General features: G+C 50.0%; 1 protein-coding gene and 2 non-coding genes across 3 annotated transcripts in view; 2 read left to right on the top strand and 1 right to left on the bottom strand.

Annotated features, from left to right (window-relative positions):
• UNC13B (unc-13 homolog B) overlaps positions 1-27,469 on the bottom strand; it is a 294,094-nt gene that overhangs the window by 146,172 nt on the left and 120,453 nt on the right. The window lies entirely within an intron of this gene.
• Positions 24,283-24,354, top strand: TRNAS-GCU (transfer RNA serine (anticodon GCU)). Its single transcript has one exon. It is a non-coding gene; the product is annotated as a tRNA-Ser (tRNA).
• TRNAI-GAU (transfer RNA isoleucine (anticodon GAU)) lies at positions 24,504-24,570 on the top strand. Its single transcript has one exon. It is a non-coding gene; the product is annotated as a tRNA-Ile (tRNA).

Here is a 27,469-nt window from a genome sequence, read left to right as displayed (position 1 = left end):
GCTCTTTCCTGGGCACCCTGGCCTTTGGCCCCGGTGAGGCTTTGCCACTGGGGCTGCAGTTGCTCTGCAGGCCTTCGATCTCACTCAGCACAGCATCCACACAACTGGAGACCTCATCCACAGAGCCCTTGATGAGGGTGAGGTGCTGCTGGAGCTCGGCAATCTCTGTCTGGATACGGCTGATCCCTTGAAGTTCTTTCACGATGTATTCTATGACGTCAGCAGAGCGGTCTTTTGGCCCAGGGCTGCAAGTGGTGGGTGCTGGAGACTTGCTAGAGGGGCCAAGCCCCCCTCTCTCCTCAGCCGTCCCCCTCCAGCACAGAGCAGGGCCGTCTTGCCCCTGAGGACTCTTGCTCTGTCCACTTCCCTCCGGAGCAGACACCCCCCCTGGCTCAAGGGGGCTGCTGTGAACTGGCGAGCTGGGCACTGGGTCAAACCCCTCCCAGTTCAGTCCCACAGAATTCATCTCACAGTCGCTTGCTACCCTGACCCCACTGCCCCTCTCCCGACTGACCGAAAAGGCCGTGCCGGCGGGTTTCCCCTTGAGGCCACAGACAAAGACGTCTGTTTCTACTTCCATCGGGGAAAGCCTGTGGCGGTGGTTTTGGCTCAGGGAGAGCTCGCTAGCAGGGCTCTGGAGAAGCCTCTTCATCTTCTCCTCCAGAAGCACCTCGGCTCTTGGCCTCTGGGACAGCAGCTGCCTGGCGAAGAGCTTCACCACAGAGTTCTTCAGCAGAGCAGCAATCTCATCGTCGCCTGGGCGTTGGATCCCTCTGCGAGCATACATAATCAGCGGCCCCCCCGACACTGTCGCTTCATGCCCCAAAGCAGCGAGATCCGCGCTCCTCCCTGCCCGGCTGGCTGGCAGGGGCTCATGCAGTAGACCTTAATTCCCAGGAGAAGCCAGCTGCTGTCAAAAGAAGAGACAGAGATGCTCGGATTCTGGTCAGCGAAGGGGAAAAAGAAAGCAAATGCACAGAGTTAGTGGCCTAGCAAGCGGGGAAATGGCAGGCACGCAGGAGAACGAATTTTCACTTTGTTACGGCTGTTCAGTTTCAGCTGTTTAACCGAATATGCTATGCCTGGGGCGAAGCAGTCCCCTTGCTTCTTCCGACAAGAAAGACATCCCCCTCCCCTTCAACCCCTGGAAAGTCTCCTATGCCATGCTCTTAGCAATGGAAGCCCTTGCTCTTACCCCTCTCAGATACAGTGCCCTGGCATCCAAAACACTGGCTAAAGGCCAAGGACTCCTCAGCCTAAAGCCAACAGTTTAGTTCTGTTTCTTGTGGTCAGTCAAGCACACTCCTCTTTGGCTTTGAAGGATGGTCTTGGCACAGGGCACAAAGTCTTCAGGCCAGCAACATCTTAGAATAATAGAATCAGAGCTGCAAGGGACCTCTAGGGCCATCTAGTCCAACCCCCTGCACAAGGCAGGAAATTCACAGACCCCTCCTCCCGCACCTGTAACCCCCGCTCCACGCCCAGAAGATGGCAAAACCATCTGGCTTCATGCCAGTGTATAGGGAATGGCCTCTCTAGCATTAAAAGGCTTATTTCTCAAGGCTCTAAGAGAGAGACCGTTAAACATGCCAGACTATACATTTCTCCAGGATCATTTTCTGCGGGCAAAGGAATGTTGTGCTTTCCTTGTAGGGAAGCCACAAGAGCATCATGCAGAAGAGCACGATGTTTTAACTGAAGAGGCGTTTTCACTGAAAGTGTGCACAATGCTACGTGAACTTACGTTGCAGAGCACAGGCCTTGCCGTTGTCCCACCTCCAGAACATGGGCATTTCCTTGGGAATGAGCCCTCGCCAACCCCGGGTGCTGGGGAACAGCCCCTGACCCACAGAAAGCAGGAGTAAAGACAAAGCAGCTGGCAGAGTGAAAAGCGAGCTACACACTCCTCACAGAATCTCTAAGCCCAGCGATGCTGTACATGTACCTCTCACCCAGGGGCCACGCCATGCCCCCCCCCTCAAGAAGCAGCCTGGAGATTCCCCAGGGAAAGCCACAGAGGGGTCCTGACTGTCCGATGGCACAGAATTGTCCCTGCTCTCCACCCCAAACCTGGTCTCAAGTTCATTGTCAAGATGCGGCTGGAAGGAGGCCCTCCGGTAACGAAGGCTGCTGTGCACTGCGACAACACCTGCCGGAGAGGCCGATTCCGGCTTTTAGAAGAAGATAGAAGAAGAAGAAGGGCAGCTTAGCTCTCAAGGAAATATTCACTGCACACGAGGGATGTGTATGTGGACAGTGAAGATCTTACAGAGGGTCTGGTGGACACATCCACAAGCCTTCTTGCTTGCCAGGCACATCCCTGGCCTGCCAAGGCCTCTTCCTTCTTCTGCAACTGAGAGGTGTCCCAGTGGAACAGTGCAGCTTACAGCAAGGGTAGGATGCTGGAGGAGAGGGTCTCTTCCTCTTCAGCTCTTAGACCTGACTGCTGGCTTAAGCAGGAAGTGGCCTGCTCTGACCAGGCCTGATGGGTTCTTCGAGAGAGGGAGAGAGAGCACAGGGCCGGGGACATTTTGTGGGAAATGCTGACGAGAAGAAGTGGTTTTGCAGAGAGAGAGAGAGTGGCTTTGCGACCACAAAAAATAGGCACGCACACTGGGCATGGCTGACACTTCGCAGGGATGCCGCCCGTATGGCCAGACCTGCCTGTATAATCAAATCATTATATTTGTTTCAATCTTCCGAACTCTGCCAAGGCTCAAAGCGGCTAACCAGGGGGAGAGCCATCTGGTGGTCAGCGAAGGAACTGAGGCTTAATTGTTGCATCGGACCCCTGCAGCTCTGCCCAGTTTCAAACTGCCTTGTGGGCCCTGCTCCCACCCACAGGCCACCGCTCGCCCAGCCCCGCCATAAAGAGAAAGCAAGCGGATTTCTCCCTCTCATCTGCGGACTCATGCAAAATCATTCCACTGGGCCTCTATCACCCTAGTGCATCCAGACCATCCTGAAAGCCAAGGCGGGAGGGGGGGCTCTAGCCTTCCCTTGGGGGCTGTCTCCGAGGCCAAGCATTCACCCGCAGAGCACAAGGCAGCGGCCGCACACTCAGCCGCATTCAGAACAGACTGCAATTAAGGTGATTCTCCCCCCCCCACACACACACACACACCACCCATGCAAACCAAAAAGGCAGAATTTAGCATCCCAGAGCAATTTCACAAAGTGCGCGCAGGATCTCTTTAAGAGTTCTGGTAGATTCTTCCCCACAATACAAATACGCCCCCAGCCATTTTAGACTTCTCTGATAACATTTCTGAAGAAAAAGCCTTTGCAAAGGGCGTCTCGCTCCTGAGCTGGTGTGACCATGCCACCCGCTGTGTCTGTGAGTGGGCGCAGTGGCCGACCAAATCCCGTTTCTTTTCAGGGCACGGCAACTGCAGGCCCTCGGAGCAAACAGCAATTCCTTTCCAGCACAAGAATCACTGCTAAGCAGAGGAGAGCGCAAGACAGGGTGCGGGGGGGGGGGGGCAGGTTAGAGCTGCTTCTTCCCAGAGGAAGTCCCAGGTCTCAGGGCTGGCCCCTTCATGTCTAAATTAAAGCGGGGTTGGTCAAGGGATGTAGCTCCAAACTCTGACGATTGACACCACGAAGTGCCTAACGAGAACGGGGGAGGAGGCTTTTTGCATTCGACATCCTGCCTGCCATTTGCACTAAAGGCTCTGCTGGGTTACTATTTTAAGAACAATATAACTGAAATGCACACGTGCTGGAATATAAAAAACTGCCATGCTGAAATTCCGTAACGCCAATCCCCAAAGGCAGATGTGCTCTCAAGCTCGGGTTCTGCAGAGTCACCCCAGGAAGCGATGGAACCTTGGTGCAGCCACCCGCACCTTCATGACCCTTCAGAAAACCTTGCTGGCATCCCAAGTCCCCACACTGCGAGCCAGAAACAAACAGCCGCTGCCGTCAGCAACTCTGAGAGTATTTCCTGCTAAGCAGAGTCACCCCCCTCGCACTCTGCACCCGCTTTACTGCATGAAGGCTCCACTGAGGTTTCTGCAGCGCCTGCTGCACTCCCACAGGTCAACTTGGGGGCAATCTATCGCAACTTCACAACTGCAAGTTATTGTGCTGCAGGGATGGTGAGTTTACCCACCGCCCGTTCCTGATAGCAAAACCAAATCTGCACGGTGGGTCTCCAGAGATCAGCCTTAAAGCATTCAAAATATTAACTGATAAATAATATACAGAGTGCGCTGAAGCATTTGAGCCAAATGAGGGGGTCAAAGAAAAGATTAAAACAACCAGTCCTCTTCAGCTGCACACAGTACTTATTGTCAATGATCTTTAAATAGGACAGACTAGTATTTCTCGTAGTTGCAGTAGTTCAGTATTACCTTAGTTCTCATGGCTGAGATTTCTCTGCATTATTGCTGTCCCCGTGGACAAGATGGAGTCTCTAGGTAAAAGCTTAGTCTTACAGGTCATGTGGTTTCCTGGTCAGAGGCCACAGAAAAAGATTCCTCCCTGTGCCCAGAGGCTTTTAGAATTTGCCTCAAGAACTGTCTCTCATCCTACCCCCACCACCATTCAGCCTTTCTTGCTTATTGTGTTTAGTCTTTTGGCTAAAGAGCCCCGTGGTGCAGAGTGGAAAAGCTGAAGTACCGCAGTCCAAGCTCTCTGCTCACGACATGAGTCCGATCCCGGCAGAAGCTGGGTTCAGGTAGGGGGCTCAAGGTTGGCTCAGCCTTCCATCCTTCCGAGGTCGGTCAAAGGAGTCCCCAGCTTGCTGGGGGGGGGGGGGAAGCGTAGATGACTGGGGAAGGCAATGGCAAACCACCCCGTTAAAAGTCTGCCGTGAAAACGTCGTGATGCGACGTCACCCCAGAGTTGGAAACGACTGGTGCTTGCACAGGGGACCTTTCCTTTACCTTTTTTAGTCTTTTGGCTTTTAGCATTCTCTGTCCCACCGCGTGTAACACTCTAGCAGATGGCGAAACACTGTCTTACTTTGGCTCTAGCCATTAACACATGAAAGCACTGAAGTACTCGTTCCCCAGCTCCCTCTTTCCTGCCAACGCTTAGTTCCCTTCATTAGTAGCTGGGTTTCAACACAGAGAGAGTGCAGTCATAATTACTGAAACACTGGGGTGAATTCTTGGGTGGAGATGGTTCCAGAGGTTAGCTGTGTTGGTCTGCAGGAGCACCGCAGAGACCAATAAAATGGGTGGGGCATGAAATTGTGCAAGTCAGAGTTCCCTTTGTTAGGGAAGAGAACCTTGTTGGTCTCTAAGGTGCTGCTGGATCACAGAATAGAATCCTAGAGGTGGAAGGGACCTCCAGGGTCATCTAGTCCAACCCCCTGCACAATGCAAGAAATTCACAGATACCTCCCCCGCACACACATACATCCCCAGTGACCCCTGCTCCATGCTCAGAAGATAACAAAAACCTTCATGATCCCTTGCCAACTGGCCTGGAGAAAAATTGCTGCCTGACTCCAAAGTTCCCTGCGCATGTAAGAAAGAACTAAGCACTGATGGAGCCCCCCTGCTTGCCCTCACGATCTGCCTAATTCAGAAGTGAGGGCGGTCTGGCTGCAACATCTCTCACCCCATTGATCGCCAGGGATCTGCCTAATTCGCAGAATAAGCATTGCTGTCAGACAGCCATCTAGCCTCTCTTTGAAAACCTCCAAGAAGCCTGTTCCACTGAGGAACTGCTCTCATTGTCGGGAAGTTCTTCCTAATGTTTAGCTGGAAACTCTCCTGATTTAATTTCAACCCGTTGGGTTTGGTCCAACTTTCTGGAGCCATAGAAAGCAACTCCACACCATCCTCTTTATGACAGCCCTTCAAGTACTTGAAGATGGGGATCGTATCACCTCTCAGTCGTCTCCTCTCCAAGCTAAACATAACCCAGTCCCTTCAGGAGAGCCAGTTTGGTGTAGGAGAGCCAGTTTGGTGTAGTGGTTAAGTGTGCGGACTCTTATCTGGGAGAATCGGGTTTGATTCCCCACTCCTCCACTTGCACCTGCTGGCATGGCCTATGGGTCAGCCATAGCTCTGGCAGAGGTTGTCCTTGAAAGGGCAGCTGCTGTGAGAGCCCTCTCCAGCCCCACCCACCTCACAGGGTGTCTGTTATGGGGGAGGAAGGTAAAGGAGATTGTGAGCCGCTCTGAGACTCTTCAAAGTGGAGGGCGGGATATAAATCCAATATCTGCATCTCATCTTCTTCTTCTTCAACCTTTCCTCAAAGGATGGTCTCCAGACCCCTTACCATCTCTGTTGCCCTCCTCTGGACATGTTCCAATTTGTCTATATACATCTTAAATTGTGGTGCCCAAAACCGAACACAATACTCTAGGTGAGGTCTAAACAGAGCACAGTAAAGCGATACCACCACTTTGCGTGATCTGGTCACTACACTTCTGTTGATACAGCCAAAAACTGAATTTGCCTTTTTTGCCACCGCATCACACTGCTGACTCATATTCAGTGTACGGTTCACTGGATCCTTTTCACACATACATTGCCAAGACAAGTCTCCCCTTTCCTGTAATGATGCACTGCATTTGTCCTACCTAAATGCATTATTTCATATTTATCCCCATTAAAATTCAGTTTAAGAGAACATAAGAACATAAGAGAAGCCATATTGGATCAGGACAATGGCCCAACCAGTCCAACACTCTGTGTCACACAGTGGCCAAAAAACCCAGGTGCCATCAGGAGGTCCATTAGTGGGGCCAGGACACTAGAAGTCCTCCCACTGTACCTCACCCTCAAGCACCAAGAATACAGAGCATCTCTGTGCCAGACAGTTCCAACAATACGCGGTGGCTAATAGCCACGGATGGACCTCTGCTCCAGATGTTTATCCAATCCCCTCTTGAAGCTGGCTATGCTTGTAGCTGCCACCACTTCCTGTGGCAGTGAATTCCACATGTTAATCACCCTTTGGGTGAAGAAGGACTTCCTTTAATCCGTTCTAACCCTACTGCTCAGCAATTTCATGGAGTGCCCACGAGTTCTTGTATTGTGATAAAGGGAGAAAAGTAGTTCTTTCTCTTTATTTATTTTAACAAATTATTTGTTTTAGCCCAGTTTTCCAGCCTATCGAGATCATCCCGTATCCTGTCTCTAGATACAATTCAGCTCTTGGATGGAGAGTGTCTCTCCACATCTCCCTCCATGTCTTTGCCGGAATTAGCTTGGCACACAGAGTGCATTCCCAAGAGGTTGTGTTGGCTGACCACCTGGACCGTAATGAGGCCCAGATAGCCATGAAGAGCTAGCAAGCGGCACTGTGGGAAATGCTCCACTTGGTCAGTTTATCCCATCCTACGCTCTACAGAAGTAACGTGCGGATAAAAGTTCCCCGCCGAGTGCTTTCTTCCCTTCTCAAGTTTAAATACATGCTGACGGGGTCAGAACTGGCAGAGACTGAAAGGGAAAGAGCTTGTGGTTGCCGCGCAAAGCTCCAGGAAAATGTCAACTCATTGTGTAGCAGTGGAGGAAAAGGCAAGCTCCATGCTGGGAATCATTAGGAAAGGGATTGAAAACAAAATAGCCAGTATTGTAATGCCTTCCATTGTAATGCCCAGGCTGCCGCTTCTTTCGGAACACTGTGTGCAGTTCTGGTTGCTACATCTCAAAAAGAAGAAGAAGAAATTACAGAGCTTCAGAAAGCAGAGGAGAGGGCAGCTACAATAATTGGGTGTGGAGCTCCTTTCCTGCGATGAAAAGCTAAAGAGTCTGGGACTTAACAGTCTACGCTAAAACCTAGCTAAAGGGGGACATGATGGCGATCTATAAAATTATGGATGGAGTGAAAAAAGCGGTGCTTTCTCTTTCTCCCATAAAACCAGGATTCAGAGGCACCCAACTAAGTTGACTGGCAACAGAACCAGAACAGATGAAAAGAAATACTACTTCTTTTAATTAGTAAATTGTAGAATTCCCTCCCAGTGGAGGTACTGATGGCCACGCCCAGGTGGCTGTCAAAGGGCTGAGAGAGAACTGTTTTGCCACCTGTCCATGAACTTGGCCATCCGGGGTCCCCACACAGCAAGGCCTTCCTTCCTTCCTTCCTTCCTTCCTTCCTTCCTTCCTTCCTTCCTTCCTTCCTTCCTTCCTTCCTTCCTTCCTTCCTTCCTTCCTTCCTTCCTTCCTTCCTTCCTTCCCAGGGGTATCAGCTTCTCTTAGGACAGTGACTGCTGCCACCAACAAATCTGAAGGAACACCTCCCACTAGACAGATAGGTACATCCAGGGGTCGTTCTATAGAAAAATAGGTGGTGGAGCTCATTAGCATAACTCATAAGAACATAAGAGAAGCCATGTTGGATCAGGCCAAAGGCCCCTCCAGTCCAACACTCTGTGTCACATAAGAACATAAGAGAAGCCCTGTTGGATCAGGCCAGTGGCCCATCCAGACGAACACTCTGTGTCACATAAGAACATAAGAGGAGCCCTGTTGGATCAGGCCAGTGGCCCCTCCAGTCCAACCCTCTGTGTCACATAAGAACAGAAGAGAATCCATGATGGATCAGGCCAGTGGCCCCTCCACTCCAACACTCTGTGTCACATAAGAACATAAGAGAAGCCATGTTGGATCAGGCCAATGGCCCATCCAGTCCAACACTCTGTGTCACATAAGAACAGAAGAGAAGCCATGTTGGATCAGGCCAGTGGCCCATCCAGACGAACACTCTGTGTCACATAAGAACATAAGAGGAGCCCTGTTGGATCAGGCCAGTGGTCCCTCCAGTCCAACCCTCTGTGTCACATAAGAACATAAGAGCAACCCTTTTGGATCAGGCCAATGGCCCCTCCAGTCCAACCCTCTGTGTCACATAAGAACATAAGAGAAACCAGGTTGGATCAGGCCAGTGGCCCCTCCACTCCAACACTCTGTGTCACATAAGAACAGAAGAGAAGCCATGTTGGATCAGGCCAATGGCCCATCCAGTCCAACACTCTGTGTCACAGAAGAACATAAGAGAAGCCCTGTTGGATCAGGCCAATGGCCCCTCCAGTCCAACACTCTGTGCCACATAAGAACATAAGAGAAGCCCTGTTGGATCAGGCCAGTGGCCCATCCAGTCCTACACCCTGTGTCACATAAGAACATAAGAGAAGCCATGTTGGATCAGGCCAATGGCCCATCCAGTCCAACACTCTGTGTCACATACGAACAGAAGAGAAGCCCTGTTGGATCAGGCCAATGGCCCATCCAGTCCAACACTGCGTCACACAGTGGCCAAATATATATATATATATATATATACTGTGGCTAACATCCACTGATGGACCTCTGCTCCATATTTTTATACAATCCCCTCTTGAAGCTGCCTATGCTTGTAGCCACCACCTTCTGTGGCAATGAATTCCATATGTTAATCACCCTTTGGGTGAAGAAGGACTTCCTTTTATCCATTTTAACCTGACTGCTCAGCAATTTCATTGAATGCCCACGAGTTCTTGTATTGTGAGAAAGGGGGGAAAGTACTTCTTTCTCTGCTTTCTTCATCCCATACATAATCTTGTAAACCTCTATCATGTCACCCTGTAGTTGTTGTTTCTCCAAGATAAAGAGTCCCAAGCATTTTAACCTTTCTTCATAGAGAAAGTGTTCCAAACCTTTAATCATTCTAGCTGCCCTTTTCTGGACTTTTTCCAATGCTATAATATCCTTTTTGAGGTGTGGTGACCAGAATTGTACACAGTATTCCAAATGAGACCGCACCATCGATTTATACAGGGGCATGATGATACTGGCTGATTTGTTTTCAATTCCCTTCCTAATAATTCCCAGCATGGCGTTGGCCTTTTTTATTGCAAACGCACACTGTCTTGACATTTTCAGTGAGTTCTCTACCACGACCCCAAGATCTCTCTCTTGGTCAGTCTCTGCCAGTTCACATCCCATCAACTTGTATTTGTAGCTGGGATTCTTGACCCCAATGTGCATTACTTTGCACTTGGCCACATTGAACCGCATCTGCCACATTGACGCCCACTCACCCAGCCTCAACAGATCCCTTTGGAGTTCCTCACAATCCTCTCTGGTTCTCACCACCCTGAACAATTTAGTGTCATCCACAAACTTGGCCACTTCACTGCTCACTCCCAACTCTAAATCATTTATGAACAAGTTAAAGAGCATGGGACCCAGTACCGAGCCCTGCGGCACCCCACTGCTTACCGTCCTCCACTGCGAAGACTGCTCATTTATACTCACTCTCTGCTTCCTATTACTCAGCCAGTTTTTGATCCACAAGAGGACCTGTCCTTTTACTCCATGACTCTCGAGCTTTCTAAGAAGCCTTTGATGAGGAACTTTATCAAAAGCTTTCTGGAATTCAAGTTTCTGGAACTCATTAACATATGCCATCCCCCACCAGCCAAAAGCAACCTGATGCAACAAAGGAGAGCCCTGGGCAAGTGAGGCCTGCTCGGGCTGGCTAGAGATCCAGCCAGCCCAAGCAGGCCTCGCTCACCTCAGGCTCTCCTTGGCCACCCCCCCACCCAGTCAAAAGGCCAGCAAGCCACCCACAGCCCAAAATCACATAAGAATTGGAGAAAGGGTGGTGCAGGCTTTTCAAAGGGTTAATGAGGGCTGCTGGGGTGAGGCAAAACCCCTGGTGGCTGGCTGGCTGCCCGCTCTCATAAGAACATAAGAGAAGCCATGTTGGATCACGCCAACAGCCCATCAAGTCCAACACTCTGTGTCACACAGTGGCAAAAAAATTTATATACACACATACACTGTGGCTAATAGCCACTGATGGACCTGTGCTCCATATTTTTATCTAAACCCCTCTTGAAGGTGGCTATACTTGTGGCCGCCACCACCTCCTGTGGCAGTGAATTCCACATGTTAATCACCCTTTGGGTGAAGAAGTGAAGAAGAAGATTGAGGATTGTTATGCAGCTGCACCTAGTATTCTATGGACAAGGGAGGTGGGGAGGAGGAGGGGGAACCCTCAGAAAGGTTCAGGAGCTGTGCTGAATTCAAGGTCTGGATACACCTAGGTGTCTGTAGGTGGGCTGCTGCTCAAAGGCTCCGCCCAGTTGCCACATCTCCCACTTCACTTGTACCAGCTAACCCAGGAATGATCGGTCACACTTTTGAGCTTCAGGAATGGTGAGCCCATCAGCTGCTGCTCCCCTTCACCACTCTTTGGAAAGTTGGAATGAATAGGTGTGGCGTGTTTACAGAAATCAGGCTTCAAACATTCACAATAAAACATAGTTTAATAAAGGAAAATAAAATAGTACACATATGAAGAAGGAAAAGTGAGCAACTGGGCAGAGAGAGGAAGACGACCCCAGAGAGACATTCCAGATAAGGGGGCCATCCACACAATACTGCCTGTTTATGAGCACAATGGGAAGGAGTGGACGGAACCATGCCCCAGGTCATGCCTCTCACTTCCTGTGGACTTTAAGGAACAGTCTCTGAAGACCACCATGGATTCTGGGAGCAGGAGATCCCTGGTCCAAAGCCCACTGGTGCCTCCAGAAAACTAAACAGAAGCTTTATGTGGGAACAGAATAGCAGCCTATTGCGATGTCTTCTGTATGGACCACCTTGCAATCCACTTTCTGCATTATGGCATCTCATGGGGAGGGGAGGGACGGTGGCTCAGTGGTAGAGTATCTGCTTGGGAAGCAGAAGGTCCCAGGTTCAATCCCCGGCATCTCCAAAAAAGGGTCCAGGCAAATAGGTGTGAAAAACCTCAGCTTGACACCCTGGAGAGCCGCTGCCAGTCTGAGAAGACAAGACTGACTTTGATGGACCAAAGGTCTGATTCAGTAGAAGGCAGCTTCGTATGTTCAAACAGGTTTTGTTGGTGCTGCGTTTTTTTCTAATTCTGTAACCCCTAGTTCTATTGGATTATTTACTAGATATCTTACACTATCTGATGGTTTTATATATAAACATAGAAGAAGCCATGTTGGTTCAGGCCAATGATCATCCAGCAATACCCTGTGTCACACAGTCATCAAAACCCAGGGGCCCTCAGGAGGTCCACCAGCAGGGTCAGAACTCCAGAAGCCCTCCCACTGTGGCCCCCCAAACACCAAGAATACAGAGCATCACTGCCCCAGACAGAGTTTTCGCTCTATCCCTTTCTGATTAAAAGCCACTGATGCCCCTCAGCTCCATATAAGAACATAAGAGAAGCCATGTTGGATCAAGCCAATGGCCCATCCAGTCCATCACTCTGTGTCACACAGTGGTCAAAACCCAGGTGCCGTCAGGAGATCCACCAGCGGGGCCAGAACTCCAGAAGCCCTCCCAAGCACCAGGATGACAGAGCATCACTGCCCCAGACAGAAAGTTCCATCTATGGGCTTCTACTCCACATGTTTATCTAATACCCTCTTGAAACTGTCTGTGCTTCTAGCCGCCACCGCTTCCTATGGCAGTGCACATTAAATTAAGTCTTTGAATGAAGGATTTCCTTTTATCTGTTCTAAGATTACTGCTCATTAATTTAATCCAAAAATCTTTTTAATCGAGTGCCCATGAGTTCTTCTTTGTAAGAAAGGGAGAAAAGTACTTCTTTCCTTACCTTCTCTGTCCCATGCATAATTATGTAAACCTCTCTCATGTCACTGCTCAATCACCATTTCTCCAAGCTAAAGAGCCTAACCTCTTTAACTTTCCTTCATAAGGAAGGTGTTCCACCCCCTTAATTATTTCAGTTGCTCTTTTCTGAACCCTTTTCAATGCTATAATATCATTTTTTAGGTGTGATGATCAGATCTGCACACAATAGTCCAAACAAGGCTGTACCATCAATTCATACAGAGGCATTATGCTATTGGCTCATATGTTTTCAAGCATCTTCCTAATAATCCCCAGCAATGCATGTTATTGTTAGGGTTTTTGGCTCGAATGTGCATTACTTTGCACATGTGGATCCTGTGAATGGAAAGGAAAGGTCTCCTCTGCAAGCACCAGTTGTTTCCGACTCTGGGGTGATGTTGCTTTCACAACGTTTTCATGGCAGACTTTTTACGGGGTGGTTTGCCCTTGCCTTCCCCAGTCATCTACACTTTCCCCCCAGCAAGCTGGGGACTCCTTTGACGGACCTCGGAAGGATGGAAGGCTGAGTCAACCTGGAGCCGGCTACCTGAATCCAGATTCTTCTGGAATCAAACTCAGGTCGTGAGCAGAGAGTTCAGACAACAGTACTGCAGTACTGCTGCTTTACCACTCTGCTCCACAGGGCCACATCTGACTTCTGAGGAAAGGAAAGGTCCCCTGTGCAAGCGCCAGTCGTTTCCGACTCTGGGGTGACGTTGCTTTCACAACGTTTTCATGGCAGACTTTTTACGGGGTGGTTTGCCATTGGCTTCCCCAGTCATCTACACTTTCCCCCCAGCAAGCTGGGGACTAATTTGACCGATCTCGGAAGGATGGAAGGCTGAGTCAACCTGGAGCCGGCTACCTGAATCCAGATTCTTCTGGAATCGAACTCAGGTCGTGAGCAGAGAGTTCAGACCACAGTACTGCAGTACTGCTGCTTTACCACTCTGCTCCACAGGGCCACATCTGACTTCTGAGGAAAGGAAAGGTCCCCTGTGCAAGCGCCAGTCGTTTCCGACTCTGGGGTGACGTTGCTTTCACAACGTTTTCATGGCAGACTTTTTACGGGGTGGTTTGCCATTGGCTTCCCCAGTCATCTACACTTTCCCCCCAGCAAGCTGGGGACTAATTTGACCGATCTCGGAAGGATGGAAGGCTGAGTCAACCTGGAGCCGGCTACCTGAATCCAGATTCTTCTGGAATCGAACTCAGGTCGTGAGCAGAGAGTTCAGACCACAGTACTGCAGTACTGCTGCTTTACCACTCTGCTCCACAGGGCCACATCTGACTTCTGAGGAAAGGAAAGGTCCCCTGTGCAAGCGCCAGTCATTTCCGACTCTGGGGTGACGTTGCTTTCACAACGTTTTCATGGCAGACTTTATGGGATGGTTTGTCGTTGGCTTCCCCAGTCTTTTACACTTTCCCCCCAGCAAGCTGGGTACTCCTTTGACCGACCTCAGAAGGATGGAAGGCTGAGTCAACCTCGGGCCGGCTACCTGAACCAGCTTTCGCTGGGATATAACTCAGTTCGTGAGCAGAGAGTTCAGAACACAGTACTGCAGTACTGCTGCTTTACCACTCTGCGCCATGGGGCCGCTATCCTGTGAATAGGGGGAGGTATTTGTGAATTTACTGCATTGTGTAGGGGGTTGGTTGCTGTCAGCCACCAGCGAGCCTGCAGCAGACGTGGACTATTGCACCCTTCTTAAATCTTCGTTCGCGAAGTCAAGCCGAGAGAGAGCAGGGGGTTGGACTAGATGACCCTTCCAACGCCATGATTCTATGATTCTAATTTGAGATTTGCAGATACCACCACATTGCTGGCAGAAAATAGTAAAGACCTGAAACAACTACTGATGAAAGACGAAGGAGAAAGAGCCAAAGCAGCATTAGAGAAGAATACCAAGAAGACAAGAGTAATGAGTAATGAGAAATTACACATTTTTAAGGTGGAAGAAGAAACTGAAATTATTAAATATTTTTTTATTCCTTGCTCAATCATCAATCAAAAGGGAGGCCGTAACCAAGAAATCAGAAGAAGACTGCGACTGGGGTAGGTAGCAATGAAGAAGCTAGAAAAGATTCTTACGTGTGAGGACGTGTTTCTGGTGACCAAGATCAAGTTAATCCATGCCGCAGTGTTACCCGTTATTATATATGGATGTGAAAATCAGACAGTCAAGAAAGCTGACAAGAAGAAAGTTGATTCATTTGAAATGTGGTTTTGTGGAAGAGTTGGAGGATACTGTGGGCTAATATTTGGGCTCTAGATCAAATCAAGCCTCAGTTCTCCCTAGAAGCTCAAATGGCTAAAGCTATGATCACCTTATGAGGAGACAAAGACTCCCTGGAAACGACAATAATGATGGGGAAAATTGAAGGAAAAGGTGAAGGCAGAAGGAAAAGAGAAGACCCAACAGGAGGTGGATGGAGTCCACCAAAGAAGCCACGGCCTTCAGTTTGCAAGTCCTGAGCAAGGCCGTTCACAAGAGGACGTTTCAGAAGTCATCGGGCGCCGTAAGTTGGAAGCAACCTGACAGAGCTTCACACACATACGTTCCTTGCTAGCTGGACATTGCCTGGAATACTGAGTCTTGTGAATTCTGGCTGCTGCACTGATGTAGGCCAGTCACTCAACAGGTTCAGAGGGAGGCCACAAAGTTGGCCGGGGGTCTGAAATATACGATGTATGAGCAAAGGTCTCTACAACCCTGGGCATGTTTTGCCTGGAGGAGAAAGGCCCGTGTGTTATCTTTGCGAGGCTCATGCAGGGCTAGAAACATACACAGATCAAATCCCCAGCTGGGTGATCCACAGCCAGTCACTTTTGCTCAGCCAGACCCACCTTAGATAGGCCATGAGTCATGTCTGTGCCTGTTGTTACCTTTTTAAAAATAAAATCACTTTGCTGCCAACTTATCTCTCCCTCCCTATATAGTTTTTGCATTGTGGGTACTTGCTTTTGCTGTGATCTTAATTGGTGCTATTTGAGTTTTTCTTAGCGGTCTTGGAGATTGAACAAATACTTATTTTATTTATTACATCCAACAAACACCTATTTCATTGCTAGTCTTCCCTTCTCACTGAGATTCAAGGAAAATTATACGATTAGAAACAAGGCAACAGAGACAGAACACGTACGACAAACAATGACATAAAAACTCGGTTTACAAAATTAGATGAACTAGAAAATGGAGTAATTCATATAATAAAGCAGGATTATAAAGTAATATAAGAAAGTGGGATTAAAAGACAGGAGAACAGGGCAACGCAACTGTATGATATATACAAAAAGCAATGCAATGAAGACTGAACATATGAACCTATGAAACTGCCTTCCACTGAATCAAACCCTCCTCAGTCCATCAAAGTCAGTATTGTCTACTCAGACTGGCAGCAGCTCTCCAGGGTCTCAAGCGGAGGTTTTTCACACCTACTTGCCTGGACCCTTTTTAGTTGGAGATGCCAGGGATTGAACCTGGGACTTTCTGCTTACCAAGCAGATGCTCTACCACTGAGCCACCATCCCTCCCTAAAGTCCGTCTTTTCTACTCAGACTGGCAGAGGCTCTCCAGGGTCTCAAGCTGAGGTTTTTCACGCCTACTTGCCTGGACCCTTTTTAGTTGGAGATGCCGGGGATTGATCCTGGGACTTTCTGCTTACCAAGCAGATTCTCTACCACTGAGCCACCGTCCCTCCCAGACTGCCTAGAGATTCCTAGACAATACTTGCACTCCTGTTCACTTTATAAAACTGACTTCCTGAGCCATTCCCTTTTTACATAAACACTAGAATCAGTAAACCAACAGAGGAGCAGCTAAACAGCAACTCCACATTCAGCGGAGCTGCGTGCCATCAGGGGACCCGATCCTGGGGAAAGACCCGCGTCACACCCTGCCTGGGAGCTGCTCCGTCAGAGGCAGGTTACTGGGCAGGATCCCACCAGGCAGTTCTTGTGTTCTTACTTTGCTTAGGAAGGCGAGGCTGAAGCATGAGCCAAAAGGATGAAAAACTCACAGCTGAGCACCAAGGAAAGGTTGCCATGGCAGCCCTTCCCTCCATGCTGTAGAGACAGCACTGGCAGTTTCTGGGGATTTTTGCACAGCCCCTTTTACAGCCGCCAAGAACGAAACCTGTTTCCAACAAGGCCCTCAAACAGCATTTGCAGGGAGGCGGGGGGGGGGGGGGACCGCTTTCCCAATTAGACCTTCCCTGGAGCCTGGAAAGGCATGTCTCTAATTCTCCAGCAACCAGGATACAGGTGCTTCTGAAGACACTCGAGGAGGGTAGAGTGTTTGTTTTTAAAATTGATTTTAAAATTTGTTTTTAAAATTGATTCTCCCCGCCCGCCCCCCCCCCCTCAAAAAAAATCCAACTGGCTGATCGTTGCCGTTAGAACTGAAATAGCATGTTGTGTTAGTTTCAGCAGACCCCGGAAGGCTGAGAACTGGATGAGGATTCTCATTTAGGGGAGGGTTTGTATCTCAGAACTCAGGCAGTAGATGAAACGTGCACAAGAAATTCCTCAGCAGGCTTGAAAGGGAACTTCAATGCAATTTTGGGCTGTATCAGCAGAAGTAGTGTCCTGATCACGTGATGTGATGGCGTTGCTTTACTCTGCTCTGGAAGGACCTCACCTGGAGTATTGTGTTCAGTTTTGGGCACCACATTTTAAGAAGGATATAGACAAGCTGGAACGGGTCCAGAGGAGGGCGACGAAGATGGTGAGGGGTCTGGAGACCAAGTCCTCTGAGGAAAGGTTGAAGAAGCTGGGGATGTTTAGCTTGGAGAGGAGGCAGCTGAGAGGTGATAGGATCACCATCTTCAAGTACTTGAAGGGCTGTCCTATAGAGGATGGGGTGGAATTGTTTTCTGTGGTCCCAGAAGGTAGGACCAGAACCAACGGGTTGAAATTAAATCAAAAGAGTTTCCGGCTCAACATCAGGAAGAACTTCCTGACCATTAGAGCGATTCCTCAGTGGAACAGGCTTCCTCGGGAGGTGATGGGCTCTCCTTCCTTGGAGGTTTTTAAACAGAGGCTGGATGGCCATCTGATAGCAATGAAGATCCTGTGAATTTAGGAGGTGTTTGTGAATTTCCTGCATTGTGCAGGGGGTTGGACTAGATGACCCTAGAGGTCCCTTCCAACCCTATGATTCTATGCATGTTTTAGGCTGATCCTGCGTTAAACCATGGGGTGGACTAGATGGCCTCTACAGCCCCTTCCAAATCAATGATTCTACATGGAAAAGCAAATTTATGTAGCCGTGACCATCTCTCCCCTCTGAACGGGAGCCAGGAGCCTTCTATTCCAAATGCCCAAGCTTGCAGCCCAGACACACCAAACACGCCTACTCTAACAGATGGGGTCTACTCCAGGCCCCTATCCTGCAAGAATCCCCCGTTGCTGGTGGGATGCTGCCAGTTTCTTGTCACTGCCCCTGGACAGCCAGCCAACATTATTACTACAGGTCCTCATAATGCCAGCCACGTCTTCCGGCCCTGTTCACCTACCCTCTCCTCCTCCAGCAAGCTACGGGCCATGGGCCGTGCTCTCCCACTGCCTCCACAGAACACATGTCAGGGTTCAAAAGGAGAAACAGATCTGGATCTGAATCAGGAGCCAGTGGGAAGACATTTCCATCTTCTGCTGCTCATACTAAGAGTCACCATTCTTCAAAAGGAAATGCCACAGGGGAAAAAATGCTGAATTAGAATTTGTCACGAATGCTGTCTGGGCAACATTAAGCCAGACTCTCCCTTTTAGCTTAACCTACCTCTCACGGTTACTGTGAGGATAAAATATATCAAGAAAGAACCATGACTTCTTGGAGGAGGCTGAGGTGAAATGTACAGACAGATCATTTGACTGTACTGATGAAGTGCTGAGCACAGAGGTCACATTCTTTGCCCCGCTCACGGGCATTAAATGCACATCTTCATGCACATCTAGCTTAGTGACCACCAGTGTGAATGGTCACTGCCTTTATCTTCTTTGCTTCTGAAATGTCACAGTCTCTATTTTGCATTGTGTCCCCCACCCCCCTCTCCCGCATACATTTTGCTGAGCGAGCACCTATTTCATGCACCTGGCAAGGCGGATTCAAGCTCCAAGAAACTTCTGCTTTAATAACTCAGCTAGTCTGTGTGGTGCCACAAGACCCCGGGGTGGGGGGGGGGGGGGAAGCTGCATTTTGGTGAAAAGAAGGGACTCAGGAGGTGCCAAATGCAGGTCCACCGGAGGCAGCTTACACCAAGAGCAAAGGGAGCGGTGAGAGTTTCAGATGGAGGCACGGATTGGGGCCCTGAATATGGCTCTAAAGTCCAGGAAGCGTCTTTCTCTACGCAGCTGAACAAAGCAGGAGTCAAGTGGCACCTTTAAGACCAACCAATTTTTATTTAGAACGTCAGCTTTCGTTCTAAATAAAAATTGGTTGGTCTTAAAGGTACCACTTGACTCCTGCTTTGTTCAGCTGCTTCAGACCAACACAGCTGCCCGCTTGGGTCTTTCTCTATGCAGCGTCAGCAGCCCAAGGAACAGGCGTGCTTGAAAAGGAACACTACTTGGTATCAAAATGTCAGGAGAGAATCTGTCACTCTTAAGTCACTCACCCTGCAGTCACACTGAGGGCTACAAACCTGCTGTCAGCTGAGTAGCTTCCCCCCTCCCCTTTTTTGAAAGGGCAATGGAAGGAGGGGGCGACCAAGTTAAAACTGCCACATCGAAAGGCAATATAGTTGGCTTTTTATATTAATTAACTTGAAATCCACTTAGAATCATAGAGTTGGAAGGGACCTCCAGGGCCATCTAGTCCAACACCCTGCACAATGCAGGAAACTCACAATCGCCTCCCCCTGAATTCACAGGATCCTCATTGCTGTCAGATGGCCATCTAGCCTCTGTTTAAAAACCTCCAAGGAAGGAGAGCCCACCACCTCCTGAGGAAGCCTGTTCCACTGAGGAATCGCTCTAACAGTCAGGAAGTTCATAGAATCCTAGAGTTGGAAGGGACCTCCAGGGCCATCTAGTCCAACCCCCTGCACAATGCAGGAAACTCACAATCGCCTCCCCCTGAATTCACAGGATCCTCATTGCTGTCAGATGGCCATCTAGCCTCTGTTTAAAAACCACCAAGGAAGGAGAGCCCACCACCTCCTGAGGAAGCCTGTTCCACTGAGGAATCGCTCTAACAGTCAGGAAGTTCATAGAATCCTAGAATTGGAAGGGACCTCCAGGGCCATCTAGTCCAACCCCCTGCACAATGCAGGAAACTCACAATCGCCTCCCCCTGAATTCACAGGATCCTCATTGCTGTCAGATGGCCATCTAGCCTCTGTTTAAAAACCTCCAAGGAAGGAGAGCCCACCACCTCCTGAGGAAGCCTGTTCCACTGAGGAATCGCTCTAACAGTCAGGAAGTTCATAGAATCCTAGAGTTGGAAGGGACCTCCAGGGTCATCTAGTCCAACCCCCTGCACAATGCAGGAAACTCACAAATACCTCCCCCTAAATTCACAAGACCTTCATTGCTGTTAGATGGCCCTCTAGCCTCTGTTTAAAAAACTAGAATCCTAGAGTTGGAAGGGACATCCAGGGCCATCTAGTCCAACCCCCTGCACAATGCAGGAAACTCACAAACACCTCCCCCTCAATTTACAGGATCTTAACAGTATTTTATTTTTGGTTCAGAGTAAATGCATATACTTATAAAACAATTATCATTCTTTAACATAAACAGAAAAGGGAAAAGTACTGTTGCTTCGGAAATAAATGTTGTAATCTGGAGTATGTGAGGATCTGATGTATGGCATATTGTATCTCAAACAATTAATTAAAAAAATAAAAGTAAAAAGAAGCAGATTGCTTCATTGATGGGGATGTCACTTCCTTGCTGATGTAGTTGGTTTGGAAGACAATTATCTGTCGCCCTTCAGTAATTTTTAGTCAGTGGCCAGCTAAAAGTACTTTAAGCATCAGCCGGTTCCTCTCAGAAAATAAACTAAACCCAAATCCAGGGACCAAAGGATGACAGACAACAGAGCCTGGGATCTCAGGCAATTAAAGGCTGCCGTGAAGAGCAGCTTCTAGTGACCCCGCCACCCCCTACACCCAGTGAAGTGCTTGCGGATAGCCTGGCCTCGGATGCCAGCGTGCTGGTTTTGAGGTCCATGCTACCGAACAGTCAAGCGTAAGACAACAGAACCTGTTTACAAGCTGGTGACGGCTCTGGACAGAGAGTGCCTGACAGGGGCTGTGCTCAGAGAGCCCTTTGAGGGACAGGGTGTCCATCTTCACCGGCAGGGGGTCGCAACCTCCCCTCTCCAGAAAACATTGCCCTTTCCGGGCAAGGGTGTGTGTGTGTGTGGATGGGGGCGCAGGTTGTCCCATGTAAATGATCCCACCCTGTCTGGGTGATGGAAAATAGAGGCCAACCTCAGCCCAGCTGCGCGCTCTGCCCACCGCCTGTATCCCCACCTCCTCTCTCCAGCTCTTCCTCCTCTCAGCTCCCTCTGGTCATTCCTCCTACCCAGGAAGTTCACAAAGGGGGGGTGATGGGACAGCAGGCAACACCCATGCCTCCGGCTCCCTATTGCAGCACTTCTCAACTGGCACAGTGGTCAGGCATCCCTTGCCCTGCAGGGATAGTTTGTGCTGGGAAAGACACCCACGTTGGACTTTGCCAAAGCAGCCAAGAGCAGGAAAGGGACCTGTGAGGCACTTGGTGGTCTGACCCCGACCCCCCCCAGACAGAAGTGGCAGCCAGGAGCAGAAACACTGCCCACCTTCACCTTTAACCTTTTCTTGCTCGCTCGGTTAGCGGAGCTGCTCGAAGAGACAAAACGGAACAGCCTCCTGAGCCACGCGCCCGTGAAGAGAGCCACAACTGTGGATTAGAAATTCTGCCAACTCGACCTCTGAGATGCTAAATTCCAACCGAAATAACTGGCAGGTGCCTACAGCCCATGCCTACAGACACACCTGCGAGCATTCAAGGAAACCCTGTTGCCCCCCTCCGCTCATATGGTCCCCTGCTCCTTGGAACAGTCAGACTTCAGCAGCAGGTTTGCAATTACATAAGAACATAGGAGAAGCCCTGTTGGATCAGGCCAATGGCCCATTCAGTCCAACACTCTGTGTCACACAGGGGCCAAATTATATATACATACTGTGGCTGATAGCCACTGATGGACCTCTGCTCCATATTTTTATCCAATCCCCTCTTGAAGCTGGCTATGCTTGTAGCCGCCTCCACCTCCTGTGGCAGTGAATTCCACATGCTAATCACCCTTTGGGTGAAGAAGGACTTCCTTTTATCCGTTCTAACCCAACTTCTCAGCAATTTCATTGAATGCCCACGAGTTCTTACATTGTGAGAAAGGCAGAAAAGTCCTTCTTTCTCTACTTTCTCCATCCCATGCATAATCTTGCAAACCTCTATCATGTCACCCCGCAGCCAACATTTCCCCAAGCTAAAGAGCCCCAAGTTTTTTAACCTTTCTTCATAGGGAAACCCTTTAATCATTCTAGTTGCCCTTTTCTGGACTTTCTCAAATGCTATAATATCCTTTTTGAGGTGCGGTGACCAGATTGGAACTTACCTTGCAGCCTTAAACAAAAAAGAAAAAAAACACAGAGATTCAAGCTAAAAGGGAACTTGGGGGGGATCAAAGATGAGCTAGAGAATCTAATTGCTCCCTCGCCCGGCATGAAGAAGACCTGATCTGGGGGGGCCAAAAGCTGCCCCACGCTGCGAGGAAGTCTGGTGCAGGAAGTAGCCAGTTCTGGGGTCTTTCAACAGTGGAAGAGCCAAAGTTGAGGACATGGCTGAAAATGAGGAGCTGTCCAGAAATCCCACGGGGAAAGCAAAATGGAGAAACCCAAGGATGGAGCGATCCAATCCTGGAGCTGGTGCTTAGGACGCCTCCCTCGAGGGACGAAGGGCTCCGCTGGGCTCCGTGGCACCCATCCCTTCTCCAAGCAGCGGCAGCGGCTCAACTTCATCCCTCTCTTTGGCACTCTCCTTGGGAAGCAGAGAAAGCCCCCGTGTGGCTCTTCTCACTTCTGCTCCTCCGTCCACTGGGTCCGGATTGCCACTGCTGCTGGAACCCCCCGCCCCATGCCCTCCCCCTCTGTCCTCAGCCCTCCCAGGCTGGAAACAGTCCTTTCAGCTGCCTCCCCATTCAGGGACTGCTCCCCCGCCCCACAATAGATGGAACCAGTCTGGCAAAAAGCAACACGCTGCTCTGAAGAGAGGAGAGAAGAGCAGGCGGCAGAGCTGAGCTGGCTCTGGCTGACACCACGCTGCACGGAGAGAGAGAGAGAGCGGAGCGATGTGTGGCGGCCTTCGCAGCCAGCTCCCCCACGCCTCCTCAGAGAGGGAGGGGAGGCCGGGCACAGGGGCCGGGGCTCATTACAGTCGCATCACAGCAAAAACTAAACAGCCCTCCCCATTCCCACCCAGACTCTTTCATCACCTGCTTTCCACCCACTGTGGCATTCGCTGCCAAGATGCCACTCCAGCAGAAGAACTTGAGCACAGGAAGTGTGTTTTGGCTGGTGTAATGAGCCACAATGGGGGGGGGGGCTCTAGAACAAGCCCCCAGTGCAAGGCTCATGACCAAGCGCCCCTTCGCAAAAATGTCACCAACCAGAAGCTTGGGGGCTGGTGGCCAAAGGCAAAATGCATCCAATCACACACACACAGCCCAATTATAGCCTAGCCCAGTGGGGGTTGCCTGGTGAGCTTCTTATACAAGCGCAACCCCAGTGACCCTCCCCAGGGACATCCTGCCCCTCCTCAGCCCCCATGTGTGCTAACCCACGCACTACTGGAGGGCTGCCAGGTCCCGGGTGAAAAATACCTGGAGATTTTGGGGGTGAAGACTGAGGGGGGGAGGCACAAGGCCATAGAGTTCAGCTTCCAAAGTGGACATTTTCTCCAGGTGAAGACAGGAGGGACGGTGGCTCAGTGGCAGAGCATCTGCTTGGGAAGCAGAAGGTTCCAGGTTCAATCCCCGGCATCTCCAACTAAAAGGGTCCAGGCAAGTAGGCATGAAAAAACCTCAGCTGGAGACCCTGGAGAGCCATGAATGGGGCTGTGGCTGAGTGGTAGAGCATCTGCTTGGGAAGCAGAAGGTCCCAGGTTCAATCCCCGGCATCTCCAACTAAAAAGGGTCCAGGCAAATAGGCATGAAAAACCTCAGCTGGAGACCCTGGAGAGCCATGAATGGGGCTGTGGCTCAGTGGTAGAGCATCTGCTTGGGAAGCAGAAGGTCCCAGGTTCAATCCCCGGCATCTCCAACTAAAAAGGGTCCATGAAAGTAGGTGTGAAAAACCTCCGCTTGAGACCCTGGAGAGCCGCTGCCAGTCTGAGTAGACAAGACTGACTTTGATGGACTCAGGAGGGTCCGATTCAGTAGAAGGCAGCTTCATATGTGTTAGGGAGGGACGGTGGCTCAGTGGTAGAGCATCTGCTTGATAAGCAGAAGGTCCCAGGTTCAATTCCCGGCATCTCCAACTAAAAAGGGTCCAGGCAAATAGGCATGAAAAACCTCAGCTGGAGACCGTGGAGAGCCATGAATGGGGCTGTGGCCCAGTGGTAGAGCATCTGCTTGGTAAGCAGAAGGTCCCAGGTTCAATCTCCGGCATCTCCAACTCAAAAGGGTCCAGGCAAGTAGGCGTGAAAAACCTCAGTTGGAGACCCTGGAGAGCCATGAATGGGGCTGTGGCTCAGTGGTAGAGCATCTGCTTGCTAAGGAGAAGGTCCCGGGTTCAATCCCCAGCATCTCCAACTAAAAAGGGTCCATGCAAGTAGGTGTGAAAAACCTCCGCTTGAGACCCTGGAGAGCCGCTGCCAGTCTGAGTAGACAAGACTGACTTTGATGGACTCAGGAGGGTCGGATTCAGTAGAAGGCAGCTTCATATGTGTTAGGGAGGGACGGTGGCTCAGTGGTAGAGCATCTGCTTGATAAGCAGAAGGTCCCAGGTTCAATCCCTGGCATCTCCAACTAAAAAGGGTCCAGGCAAGCAGGTGTGAAAAACCTAAGCTTGAGACCATGGAGAGCCGCTGCCAGTCTGAGTAGACAAGACTGACTTTGATGGACCAAGGGGGGTCTGATTCAGTAGAAGGCAGCTTCATAAATGTTAAGGAAGGATGGTGGCTCAATAGTAGTACATCTGCTTGGTAAGCAGAAGGTTCCAGGTTCATAAGAACATAAGAGAAGCCATGTTGGATCAGGCCAACGGCCCATCAAGTCCAACACTCTGTGTCACACAGTGGCAGAAAATTTTATATACACACATACACTGTGGCTAATAGCCACTGATGGACCTGTGTTCCATATTTTTATCTAAACCCCTCTTGAAGGTGGCTATACTTGTGGCCGCCACCACCTCCTGTGGCAGTGAATTCCACATGTTAATCACCCTTTGGGTGAAGAAGTACTTCCTTTTATCCGTTTTAACCTTTCTGCTCAGCAATTTCATCGAATGCCCACGAGTTCTTGTATTCTGAGAAAGGGAGAAAAGTACTTCTTTCTCTACTTTCTCCATCCCATGCATTATCTTGTAAACCTCTATCATGTCACCCCGCAGTCGACGTTTCTCCAAGCTAAAGAGTCCCAAGCGTTTCAACCTTTCTTCATAGGGAAAGTGCTCCAGCCCTTTAATCATTCTAGTTGCCCTTCTCTGGACTTTCTCCAATGCTATAATATCCTTTTTGAGGTGCGGCGACCAGAACTGCACACAGTACTCCAAATGAGACCGCACCATCGATTTATACAGGGGCATTATGATACTGGCTGATTTGTTTTCAATTCCTTTCCTAATAATTCCCTGCATGGCGTTGGCCTTTTTTATTGCAACTCAATTCCCAGCATCTCCAATTCAAAAGGGTCTAGGCAAGTAGGCATGAAAAACCTCCGCTTGAGACCCTGGAGAGCCACTGCCAGTCTGAGGAGACAAGACTGACTTTGATGGGCCCAGGGGGTCTGATTCAGTATAAAGCAGCTTCATATGTTCATACCTATGTCTTCTTTTGGGAGGGACGGTGGCTGAGTGGTAGAGCATCTGCTTGGTAAGCAGCAGGTCCCAGGTTCAATCCCCAGCATCTCCAACTAAAAAGGGTCCAGGCAAGTAGGCATGAAAAACCTCAGCTGGAGACCCTGGAGAGCCATGAATGGGGCTGTGGCTCAGTGGCAGAGCATCTGCTTGGTAAGCAGAAGGTCCCAGGTTCAATTTCCGGCATCTCCAACTCAAAAGGGTCCAGCCAAATAGGCGTGAAAACCTCCGCTTGAGACCCCGGAGAGCCGCTGCCAGTCTGAGTAGACAAGACTGACTTGGATGGACCCGGGGGGGTCTGATTCAATAGAAGGCAGCTTCATGTGTTCATATTTGTTCTTATTTTTGTCACCTGGAGATCAGTTTTAATAGAGAGAGATCTCCAGCCACCACCAGGAGGCTGGCAACCGGAGGCCTGTCCTGCACACAGGGCAAAGAGCCCAGCTGGGAGCAGCCAATGGCCTGTGAAGTCCAACATATGGACATATGAAGCTGCCTTCTTGTTCCCCTTGAGCAGCTGATGGGGGGCCCTGAGAGACCCCCAGCAGAGCCTTGGAGGGCAAACGTTGCCCCTGCTGCTACCCCTGGCCACTGGCATCCCGAGGTGCGCTGCTTCCTCCTCACCTGGAAGCCCCTTCTGCCACCGTGACTGAAGGAACTCTTTTCCATGAATCTTTGAAAGCTGCCTAAAACAAAGAGCCCCTTCCACAGCATATCTGTGCGCTGCATTAATGCTTCCATTGGTGCATACTGACTCTACTGTCCATGGATTTCACCGGGTGTCCCCAAGTTCCAGAATCTTTTTTTTTTTTTTGGGGGGGGGGGGGGGGAGCAGAAACAGCATTTTCTCCACACTGTGCATAATTCATTAAACTTCTACCAAACCCCACCCCCTGAGTGGTCATCTTTCTAAACTGAAAAACCCCAGACTCTTTTCCTTGTGGACAAGGCAATCAGTTGCCTTTTCTGCACCTCTTCCAACTCCATATTAAGAACGTAAGAGAAGCCATGTTGGATCAGGCCAATGGCCCATCCAGTCCAACACTCTGTGTCACGCAGTGGCCAAAACCCCCCAGGTGCCATCAGGAGGTCCATCAGTGGGGCCAGGACACTAGAAGCCCTCCCACTGTGCCCCCCCCCAAGCACCAAGGATACAGAGCATCTCTGCCCTAGACATAAGAACATAAGAGAAGCCATGTTGGATCAGGCCAGTGGCCCATCCAGTCCAACACTCGGTGTCACACAGTGGCCAAAAAAACCAGGGGCCATCAGGAGGTCCACCAGTGGGGCCAGGACACTAGAAGCCCTCCCACTGTTGCTCCCCCCAAGCACCAAGAGTACAGAGCATCTCTGCCCCAGACATAAGAACTTAAGAGAAGCCACGTTGGATCAGGCCAATGGCCCATCCAGTCCAACACTCTGTGTCACGCAGTGGCCAAAAACCCCCAGGTGCCATCAGGAGGTCCACCAGTGGGGATGGGACACTAGAAGCCCTCCCACGCCCCCCCCCCCAAGCACCAAGAATACAGAGCATCGCTGCTCCAGACAGGGAGTTCCATCAATATGCTGTGGCTAATAGCCACTGATGGACCTCTGCTCCAGATGTTGATCCCATCCCCTCTTGAAGCTGGCTATGCTGGCAGCTGCCACCAGCTCCCGTGGCAGTGAATTCCATGTGGGTGATGAAGTACTTCCTTTTATTCATTCTAACCCGACTGCTCAGCAATTTCATTGAATGTCCATGAGTTCTCGTATTGTGAGAAAGGGAGAAAAGGACTTACTCCACTTTCTCCATCCCATGCATTGTTGCCTTTGAGATGAGGCATCCAGAACTGTACAGTCTCCGA

The sequence above is a fragment of the Heteronotia binoei genome, chromosome 4 (genome assembly GCF_032191835.1).
Source record: "Heteronotia binoei isolate CCM8104 ecotype False Entrance Well chromosome 4, APGP_CSIRO_Hbin_v1, whole genome shotgun sequence".
NCBI classification, from domain to species: domain Eukaryota; kingdom Metazoa; phylum Chordata; class Lepidosauria; order Squamata; family Gekkonidae; genus Heteronotia; species Heteronotia binoei.
Note: the sequence above shows the minus strand (reverse complement) of the source record. Positions and strands in the feature narration are given on the sequence as shown.